General features: G+C 29.7%; 1 protein-coding gene across 3 annotated transcripts in view; it reads right to left on the reverse strand.

Moving 5' to 3' along the window:
- LOC128660572 (cAMP-regulated phosphoprotein 21-like) overlaps positions 1 to 9,643 on the reverse strand; it is a 435,858-nt gene extending 426,215 nt beyond the window's left edge. For all 3 annotated transcript variants that reach the window (XM_053714501.1, XM_053714500.1, XM_053714499.1), the window contains exon 1: positions 8,779 to 9,643. The gene's annotated coding sequence lies outside the window, so the exon portion shown is untranslated. The remainder of the gene's footprint in view (positions 1 to 8,778) is intronic.
- Between the last annotated feature and the right edge of the window lie 1,018 nt (positions 9,644 to 10,661).

Consider the following 10,661-nt stretch of genomic DNA (forward strand, 5'->3'; position numbering starts at 1 on the left):
TATTAGGGGTTATGACTTTCTAGCTCTAGGCTTTTGTCAAGCCATTTTGTTACATTTCTTTGTTTAGCTTGTTCCCAATTTCCTCGTCATAAAACCAAAATCAATGTTATCCTCTGTTCCCAATTTCCTCATCATCATCAGCTTTTAAAATGCATACAGTGGTTTGTTAGCTGTCAAATTGGGACAGCATCTCAAGATAATGTGCAACATATTACTACTTAACTAAGGCGTAAATGCCTGTTACATTAATTTTACTGTTCTAAAGATGTTTATCATCAAAGTACATAAGAAAGGATTCTAAAAATGCTGTTGTTTAGACTTCATTGAGATTAATTATAAAAAAAATGCAGTTTTCCGAAGGTAAGATCTATTGATGATATATTACTAAACATTTAAACTGTATGTTAACTGCACACTATGAATGTTTTACATTACTATGGATATAGAATGTAGGTGGGTTACATTAACATAACCACTCAGAATCCTTAGTTAAATTAAAGGAATATTAAAAAAAAGTAGAAAAAAATATCAACAAGAAAAGAAACTAGAAGCGGATATACCTTTAGTGGAATAAACTAGCTAGATTATCCTGATATCTGTAGTAGTATTAAAAAGAAAAGATGTAAGCAATAGGTATACACCTAAAATCTTGATAAAAAAAAGTCAAATAACCGTTTCTAGCTGCTGTTAATTGATGAAAAGGCTAACCTTTTTGTAAGAGGTGCTTATTTAAGAGAAATGTATTTTTCATTTAGAATATTTTGAAAAGACATTAATTTGTGTAGTGATGCATAACATTAACATATTCTTGTAATGATATTTGAAAGGGCTTAACAAATCCCTTTAGTAAGTTAGCCATAGTTTTTAGAAATGCGCCACTTATTTTTTTTTATTATTGCACAAATATGTATAATTGAAAACTTTTTAAATTATATATATATATTGTTGGCTCTTGTTAACTCAAAATATGAAATAATTATCGCAATTCATGGTATATAATATCACAATAAAATAGTATTCTTTGCTTGACAACCTTATTTGTGTAAATATACAGACTGTTTGTTTAAAGCTTAAAATAGATATGTAAATGTAGTCTATAGTTATCATACTTTATACACAACAGTATGGGAACATTTTTATTTATTTTATTATTTCAAGAGAAGGTGAATAATCCCATGACACATTAAAAAATAGTATGAATACATGTAACATAGTAACATAGTAGACGAGGTTGAAAGAAGACAGAAGTCCATCAAGTTCAACCTATACAGATTCTACCTGATAAATATAAGACATATTACCTACATTACAATAAGATGAATGTTGGAAAACAGAAAACCTATTATAAAAAACAAAGGCTTACAAAAAATATTCAAGAATTTTTGTCTTAAAATTAATGCTGCCACCCCCCCCCCCCCCCAAAAAAAAAAGAAAGAAAAAACAATTTTGCAAAACTAAAGAATAATTAGGCTTGAAAATGTTATCTGGTCTTAGTTTTAACCTAATAAAAAGTACATCAAAATGATTCAATATACAGAAGTCAGTACTGCTGAATGTGATAATGCCTAAGTATTTACAAAATAATGTAATAAGGAGGTGATCCAGTGTTGCACTCATGGGAAATTAAATATCAAGAAGTGCTGGCTTACTCAGAATAATACAACAATGTATATAGTATAACACTGTATACAGTAGTAGCTCACCTTCACCTCAGGGGTAATATCAAATAATATATATTTTTTATATTGTTTAATGTATTAGCCCAGATTTAAAATATTTAAAGCTCACCTAAGTTTTTAGAAGCTAGAGGGGAATTAATTTATGCTATTTAAAAAAAAATATTTACAGTACAGAAGCCTTTTTGCAAATTAAAGATATATTTGAAGTATTTAATCTACATATTAAAATTATTAACTTAATGTATTCATGGGTTAATTTTAAAAAATAGATTAAAAAAACTCTATGTCCAGTCCTTGATTTATTTAGTGGTATTCAAAGACAAGCATTCAAAAACACACATATTAATATATAGTTTAAGTATATTAAAAATGTACAACATCTTGACAAACTAAAAAAGCCATAAAGGATTGTCTAGACATATGTTAATCAACCTGTACCTTTTTCTATATTTTTTATTTTTTCTGTTCTCCAAAAAAATCATGATTCAAATGGGCTTGGTGGAAAAGAGGAGAAAATGGAGCCAATGTTGTTAGGATGAAATACTTATAATGCATATATACCTCAACTTGTTTAAATATTGTTTCTCTTGGGGTTATTGCCTTATGTCCTATAATTCACAGAGTTTATGTAGGTATATTTCTACCAACATTAAACTACCATGATTATATTTTGTTAAATCCTTAATAATAATAAAAAATATAAATAAAAATAAATGTTTTCGCTACGCTAAAATAAATCAAACCTAAAATAGTTTGTATTTTATTACCTTCATGTTAAAAGAAGGAATTAAAAAAACGTCATGTTCTTATGATCTAATGTCAAATTATGTTGACTGTGAGTGACAACACAAATATTGTTTAGTAGGTCACCATAACAAGAAGTACAGTAAGTCTCGGGGCTCAGGTGTTGCTCTGTTAAGTCAGCACTGCCTTTGACATTTATATATGACACTGTTTCCACTAGATAAGCAATTTTTATTATGAATATAAATGTGACCACTTACTTTCTAGGGATCATGAAAATAGAAGATTGATTTTGGCTTTGTTCTCAACAAACAATCGCCAAATGCCAATTTATAAAGATTTTTTCAGACTTTTTTTATGAATCTTTTAGATAAAGACATTTTTAAATGCACTACATAATATGCAATAAAATATAAGCAATAAATCTATTTTCTATGTTCATATAATCTATTTCCTGACGTAGCAAAACTAAAGCCACGTGTATCAAAAAAAAAGTTCAAATTAAAATGAATGTTTGTTCATATAAATGTGCATTTGTTTCTATTGCACTGATACCCACCCAGAGTGTTAAAGCTCTATGCTGAAGGTGTCACACAGAATATTGGTAGAGTGGCAAGATTCAAAATTATTCATGTTGTCTTTAATTCAGTATAAATTAGATTAATCCTTAAAGGGTTTTAGAGACATCCATAGTATAATGTTGCCTATTTTTAAAAAACACTCATAGTATAATTGTGACTATATTTCAGTAGTTAAGAAATCCTGGAAGCCAAGATGCCAAAACTCCTATTTTATTTGTATTAATTTAATTTGGCTTTAACCTTTCTTGGATTATTCTACATCTATCTATATATACATTCCTTCACTGAGTTTAATACATTTCATATAAATTGTATTATGCCTGATATATATATATATATATATATATATATATATATATATATATATATATATATATATATATATATATATATATATATATATATATATATATATATAATAAATCCATTGTATCTTCATTCTTATACTATTGTAAAATGTTTATGTTGCAGGAATTTTGAATGTTGAGTGTCTCAAAACAAAAAAAGGCTGCATTCTATTGTTTAAACATCTGAACTATGCCAATTCCTATAAAAATCAATACATACTAAACCTTCAGTATCTCTGCTATGATTGTATCACATAATAGACAATTGCATGTATTTTATCACTTGCTCTAAAACATAGTGATTAATATTTTAACATAAACATATATTTACACTGTAACTTAGAATATTTCTGAAAAGGATACAGTTTTAAAGCCTATGTATTACCTATTGTATCTTAACAAATTACTTAAAATACATTTCCTTTTTTAATGACAATGGTTTTTAATGAGTTTTATGTCCCTTACCATATGAAGTATAAATACATAATAATTATTATCACTTCTAATGAGTGGATGTATTTTCAAGTATCAGATAATCTATTAAGAGACAATTGTCCAGCTGCCTCGTCATGTATTTAACATCTTAACTACAATATGTAAAACCATTACTGTGTTATGGGTCATAAATTATGTTATATCATTATTAACTGTAAAATGTTACTGGGGTATTTTATATCTTGCAACTTACACTACTGCTCCTAATATTTCTATCTGGTACTGTCCTTTTGACTTGTTTTAGTCGATATAGCAAAGGTTATTAAAAACCAAGTCAAAGGTACAATTTCACAGTGTCTAACTAAAATATATGTAACTTAAAACGGCTATCAAAGTAAAAACATTCAAATGAAATGTTCACATAATTAATACAATTCTTTACAAGCCTAAAATAAATAATATATTTACTTAAATGTGCCTTTCATTGTCTACCCCTCTGCAATTTGATTTAAATATATATGAGTTATACTATGTTAACAGATTATCTAGTCTCTCATTTTATGAAAAGATAATGACTGCCCAAAAAAAAGGTATATGACAAAAACTCTTAATGTCACTACAGAAAAAGATTGTGCATTTTAGAATTGTTTACAGAATAGCATACAATATATTTTGAATACAATTGCACACAAAAAAAATAAAATTTGATGTCCAGATTGTGACATGTGTCTTATAGTGATACAGAAGAAAAGTGACTAGATTATAATTTATGATACTTATTAACAGTCCAACATATGGTTATAGAGAGCCAATAAAACACTACAGTATAGTACATGAAATGAGAAAAATCTAATTAATCTGTAGATAACTATAATATTAATTAACTTAACAATCATTACCAGAATGTAGACTCAAATGATAATGTGGTAGCAGAACGGATTTACAAATGGGTTTTTATCAAGGAACTTGATGAAGAACATCTGGAGTGACAACATTTTTAATATATTATAACCAGCTGTGCACAAGATACATGGCTAATTTTACAATAGCATATTCAATTGTTTGAAAGCTGGCTATGCACAGCATTTTAAAAGCAGGGTATCTATCTTAATTAAAATATATACAGACAAACACAAATATAACACTAACCTATAAAGTATTGTTATTGCTAGAGTAGCCCTTGTGGTCAAGGGAACTGTTCATCCTTATTTCGCAGCACAGGAATGTGACTGCATTTTAATTTCTTAGGAGCTCTAAACTGACACAGACTTTCTGATTCAATAAATGATGTGCTCAGCATTGCATATTATCTAATGCTTACTTACACAGTAGGTGTTTAGCTCAAAATAACTCACACAAAAGAAGACCTCATGAATTTTTTTTTAATTTTTTTTCTTGGTCTAAATTGTTTTTTAGTGCACATAAAATCTATGTATTGCTGCAGAATGCATAAAATATAGTCAAAGTAAACCTAAAGTTTTATACAGTTAATATCATAATAATATGGCCAGTATGTTATACACATCATAGTGTGCTAATGCGCAGTCATACTTTAATACAAAGGCAATAATATTAAAAAAAAAAAAAAAAAAAATAGAAATTGTGTGTGTGTGTGTGTGTGTATTAATTATAGATATGTGCTAATATAATCTATATTTTACTCCCATTTATTACATTTTACGCTGTATTTTTGATACCTGGATATACAATTTATTTTTTCTAAGGACTCTTGTAAACAGGTATGCTTAAGTATCCTTCTACAGTGGGCTTTGTTTTACTTAAATATTTGTTACGATTGTACATTAGTAAACGATTGTTTTGTTATTTTTCTGCATCTTAATACTGTTTTGTCAGTCATGTTATAGTTTTGTTTTGTTTTTTTGGTTTATTTTATTTTATTTACTTACCTCTTCTATATATCTGTTTCAAAACCATCTCTATCACAGCCTTAAATGCACCTTGTTATCAATGACAATGCTTTTCTTCAAACTTTAAACTCATTAAGAGAAAAAGTAAAAAAAAACACACAAAAAAACTTAAAATAAACATGTGTTCGGAGAATATATATATATATATATATATATATATATATATATATATATATATATATATATATATATATATATATAGATAGACACACACTGAAGCGTAATTCATTTGATCACTTTCTTTATGTCATTTTGTTGGTTACATGTCCCCATGAGACAATAATATGTTGGCAAACCAATGTTAATGAGATTGAACAGCTGCAGATCCTTTCTGTCTGCTATACTGTAATCTTGATGTCTTTTATTTCCATTTATTGGTGCATATAATTTGTGTAGAAACTAATATAGGGGTGAAAGCCTTTGTCAACCTCACAATGTGCTTGAAAAGATATATATATATTCACACTTTTAATTCTTGCTGGTGTACTTTGCATTACAATTATGTTGATGTTTATTAGAAGCTATTCAGATAAAATGTTGCCGCCATTTGGATTAAAACGTAAATTGAATATATACTAAATATTAGCATGTTAGGTTTGATGGCAATGCATTTAAGAGTGAAAATGAAGGAATCTAAAAATACTTAGCCATTCTTGAGGATCTTTTTATGTGTTTAAGTTCATTCAAAACTATGGTCATTATTGCTACTAAAGTAAACTGGGTTATGTTAAAAGGAACAGAAAACACAAAGTGTTTCCAAATAGGTAAAGTCTATACAGTGCTGGCAAACATAACAGTACCAAAACATGAGCTTTTTTTAAACAATACCTCAGCCTGACAATTTACTTCGAATCAAAATGTGCTTTGATCTTTATCAATGTAAGTTCTGATTAGTCTTTTGCCTTAAAACCTTTATTTTAGCAATTGAATATACATTTGTTTGAACAATTAGCATGTAAAGCAAGGTTTTTCTTCTTCATAGTGGTTGAGACAGACAGGTCTACTCCTAAGTGTGCATTATACATGCCTTGTATGTGTGTTCTTATACAGATGTCCAGTGTTGGTTACAGCCAGATTTGTTATCAAGGAATGTTTAGTCTACTGATTTCAAAATAATATACAGAAAACACTATATGTATTGTAAAGACAAGGTCTTACTGGCAATTGTTCTTGCCCTGTCAGAAAAACAAATGACTGAATACAAATGTCACTAATGGAATGCAATGTGGAAAAAAAAAAAGTTTTGGAATGCAACACATATTGAAAGCTGTCAAACACACAAGGCAGAATTTTACTATTGCTGTTCATGCCATAATTCTAATAAACATATTGGCCTATACATCAAGTTATGCACAGTATTTAGCATCTTTCTGTTTCTGTGCAGATGGATACAATAAAGTCATTTTCTTTGAATGGTTTTCAATATGCATTCCAGCACACTCAGGTATAATTTATAGCCTTTGCAACTTCCTTAACAGATTAATTTTATAGACTTAAATAAACAGTAAAGTATAAATTAACTATATGTTTTATGTGCCCGATATTTGAAAGCATGCAAATAAAAAAAAAAAAAAAAGACAATCTCACTTTAACACAAAATGCAGTATGGATGAACAGATGTAATGTGGCATGAGGAATAAAGACAACATTGTATTTTAACATTCATATATGACACACAAAAAGCAGAGTGTACATTTTGTGATATATACGGTATTTTCTTTTACACAAACAGTGCAAAAGAAGATGCTTTTAAATGTTATGCACCTATTTTATTTTGTATCAGTTTATTCTTGCAAAAGATCTGCTCATCTATGTATTCATTGTTTTACCAATTAATAGTTCATTAATAAATATAATATACATATGATGGGTTATCTTTGCCACTTGAACACTGTGACTTACCATTTTTTACCTTTCTTTACAGTTTATATAGCTTATACAATTGGACATGCTTAAAATGCCAGTCACTGTTATCTAAGCTACTAAGAAAAATTATATTTTGCTTAATGCTTACATAAATTATGGCAAATATTTTACTGCACAATTAGCTTACAACATATCCATTAACTATTTTAGTAGTAAGCATAAACATGAATTTGTTCTGTTCAAGTTCTGTCCAAAACTGTAATATCTTATTTTTAAGTTACTAAGATATTAAAAAAATGACATAAATATGAGTTACAGCATGATGACTCACACTGAAAGTGATTTACATGTAATATTTTTATTAACCAATTGTTTAAAACTTCTATCTTAAAATACCGCACCTTGATTGTTCTTATAAACATAGAATAAGTTTCTTTGTCTCATTTGTAGCTGTCTTTTTGTAATCATGTAAAATGAATGTAATACAGTGGAAGAAATAATTTTCTCTGTAGATAGATAGATAGATGATATATATATATATATAGAAAGATAGATAAATGGATGATAGATAGATAGATATATAGATAGATAGATAGATAGATAGATAGATAGATAGATAGATAGATAGATAGATGATAGATATAAGGATATATATATAGATAGATAAATGGATGAGAGATAGATACATAGATAGATGATAGATAGATAGATAGATAGATAGATAGATAGATAGATAGATAGATAGATAGATAGATGTCTTACAACATTAAAAGAAGAAACTATTCTGCTTATCTATCTATATACTGTATATATATATCTATAAGGAGGACATTTCTTTCTGAACAAACTACAGCTGTACAGAAAGGACAATTAAGTTGTGTTTATGTTTAGCCCCCTGTACATGGTTTGTCATCAGTCAATTTTAGATCTCTTACAAGCAGTATGACAGGTTCTTTACAAACAAGCAACTGCATTCCCTCCAAATAATGACCAAAGTCAAAAATAACTTATATGCACATTACAGCATGAACAAAGGATGCACATACAAAAAAAAAACAACAGTGGATGAACAGAAACCAGACCAACATCATACAGAAGACAAACATTAATAAACAAAAATGATCACAAACAAAAAAATACAATATTAACCTTTAGGACCCAGAATGTAGTGTTCATGTGAGAAGGGGCTATTTTTTACCTTGTCTGAAACTGGATCAGCCAGCTTCCCGGTACTGCTGCAGACGGGTGGGACGGTGCAGTGTCTGCTAAGTGTCTGTCTTATTGAAAGACATGATGATTTCCTTTCATGCAGTTGATGATTTATATTTCTTGCTTATATTAAAAATAAATTCTGTCAGCTAGTGAGCTAAAGTCGGTGGAGTTTAGCACAACGTTTCCTGCTAGCAAGTGTAAGCACAGTGAATGCCTTTTACTGCTCAGTCCTTGTCTTATTGCTCATTGCATATGTCTAACCTACCCATATGTGTCTAAAATAATGCCCTGCCTTTGTCCTCACACCTGTCTTACCCTCTCAGCACGTGCTTACGTATTCCACGCTTGTCTTTTCTCATGACTCTGATTAGTGAACTTACTAACTTCCCTCTTGACTAGAACTAGAACAACCCACACCTTTTGGTTCCTTTCCTCTTTATATAATACTTTCCATCCCCTCTTGTCTGTCTGTCATCTATCTATAGTATCTAATCTATATCTATCTAATGATTTATCTAATCTATCTGTCTAATCTATGTATCTATCTATATATATCTACTCCAATCTATCAACTTATTTATTCCTATATCTAATTTTCTAGATTATCTATTTAATCTTGTTGTCTATCTATTGAGTGCTCCCTCCTTTCCCTTGATCTAGCCTGCCTCTCCCTGTTCCCGTTCCCTTTATGTGTCCCTGCACCTCCTCCCTCTAGCTCGCCTGTGGCAGAGTGGCCTGTGTGATACGGAGATTTCTGTGCCTGAGTGACTGAGCTAGCAGGGATAGTGCAGGGATGCCTAACTGCCCTCCTTTTGTCCCCTCCTTCCTTATTTCCTCAGCCGTTACTTGTGAGCAAGAGCGTGACGACAAAGCAGCCTGACAACAGATGAGCAGCCCACTCTGCTCTAATTGGCCATGGTAAAAATAACATGCAAAACAGAACCTTTTTTTCACCCCCTCCTTCACAAATAAACACCCCTCCCAACCTGCTCTTGCCGTTTTTCTCAGTGCTGCAGCAGTTGTGTTTGGTGCCTGTCACTGTCAGTGTGTGCATGTGACAGCACACTGTGAGGGAGATCTAGCAGGCATATAAAGCACTGCAATAAAAAAAAAGTATATTTTTTTCTAAACTGCAGTATTTAGGAGGGGCACATTTATTTTCCAATATGTTCTAAAAGAACAAAAAGCCTGCTTGTTTTTTTAAGACTTGCAAGTAACCTTTTCAAAGTGCTTTACTCTAGTGCAGTGTAATTAATTTCTAAATTCTTCTAATATGGATGTTCTATTCATTTTAATTCATTTTTCTAATATTTACTATGAAAGCATTTTATTCAATGGTTTTTTTTGCATTGGTTCCAAAGGGTAGTAGAAAAATCCCATTATTTATCTTCCAGGGCATTTCCTATGAACTATTAATGCAATATGCCTTGCATTGATGAAAAATGGATGCAGTTTTACATTTGCAATGCATACAAAATAAGAAGACACAAAACTATGCTGTGAATTTTTAAAGGAAGTAATTTCCTTTTATGAAGTAATGTACAGGAATGTACTGGATGTTATGGAAGTAACATCAGGTGTTTACCTCTGTATTCCTGCAGAAAGTGGAACACAAAATATAAATTAATTTTACATTATACCTTCCTTATAAATAAAACATTTTTTTTCTAGTTTTAAATCTCTTCACAAACATGTTTTTTTCTGTAATTAATTATCTAGCCTGCTAAGTAATGAGGAATGTGTAGCTGGATAGCTTCACTGTTAACCAGTTATTTATTTTAATTTACTGATTTTAATGCTTTGCAACATGTCATGCAATGGTGTTAAAAGTGTGCAAGAATTAAACATATGGTCCAGCCATACATGTAG

The sequence above is a fragment of the Bombina bombina genome, chromosome 5, assembly GCF_027579735.1.
Source record: "Bombina bombina isolate aBomBom1 chromosome 5, aBomBom1.pri, whole genome shotgun sequence".
NCBI classification, from domain to species: domain Eukaryota; kingdom Metazoa; phylum Chordata; class Amphibia; order Anura; family Bombinatoridae; genus Bombina; species Bombina bombina.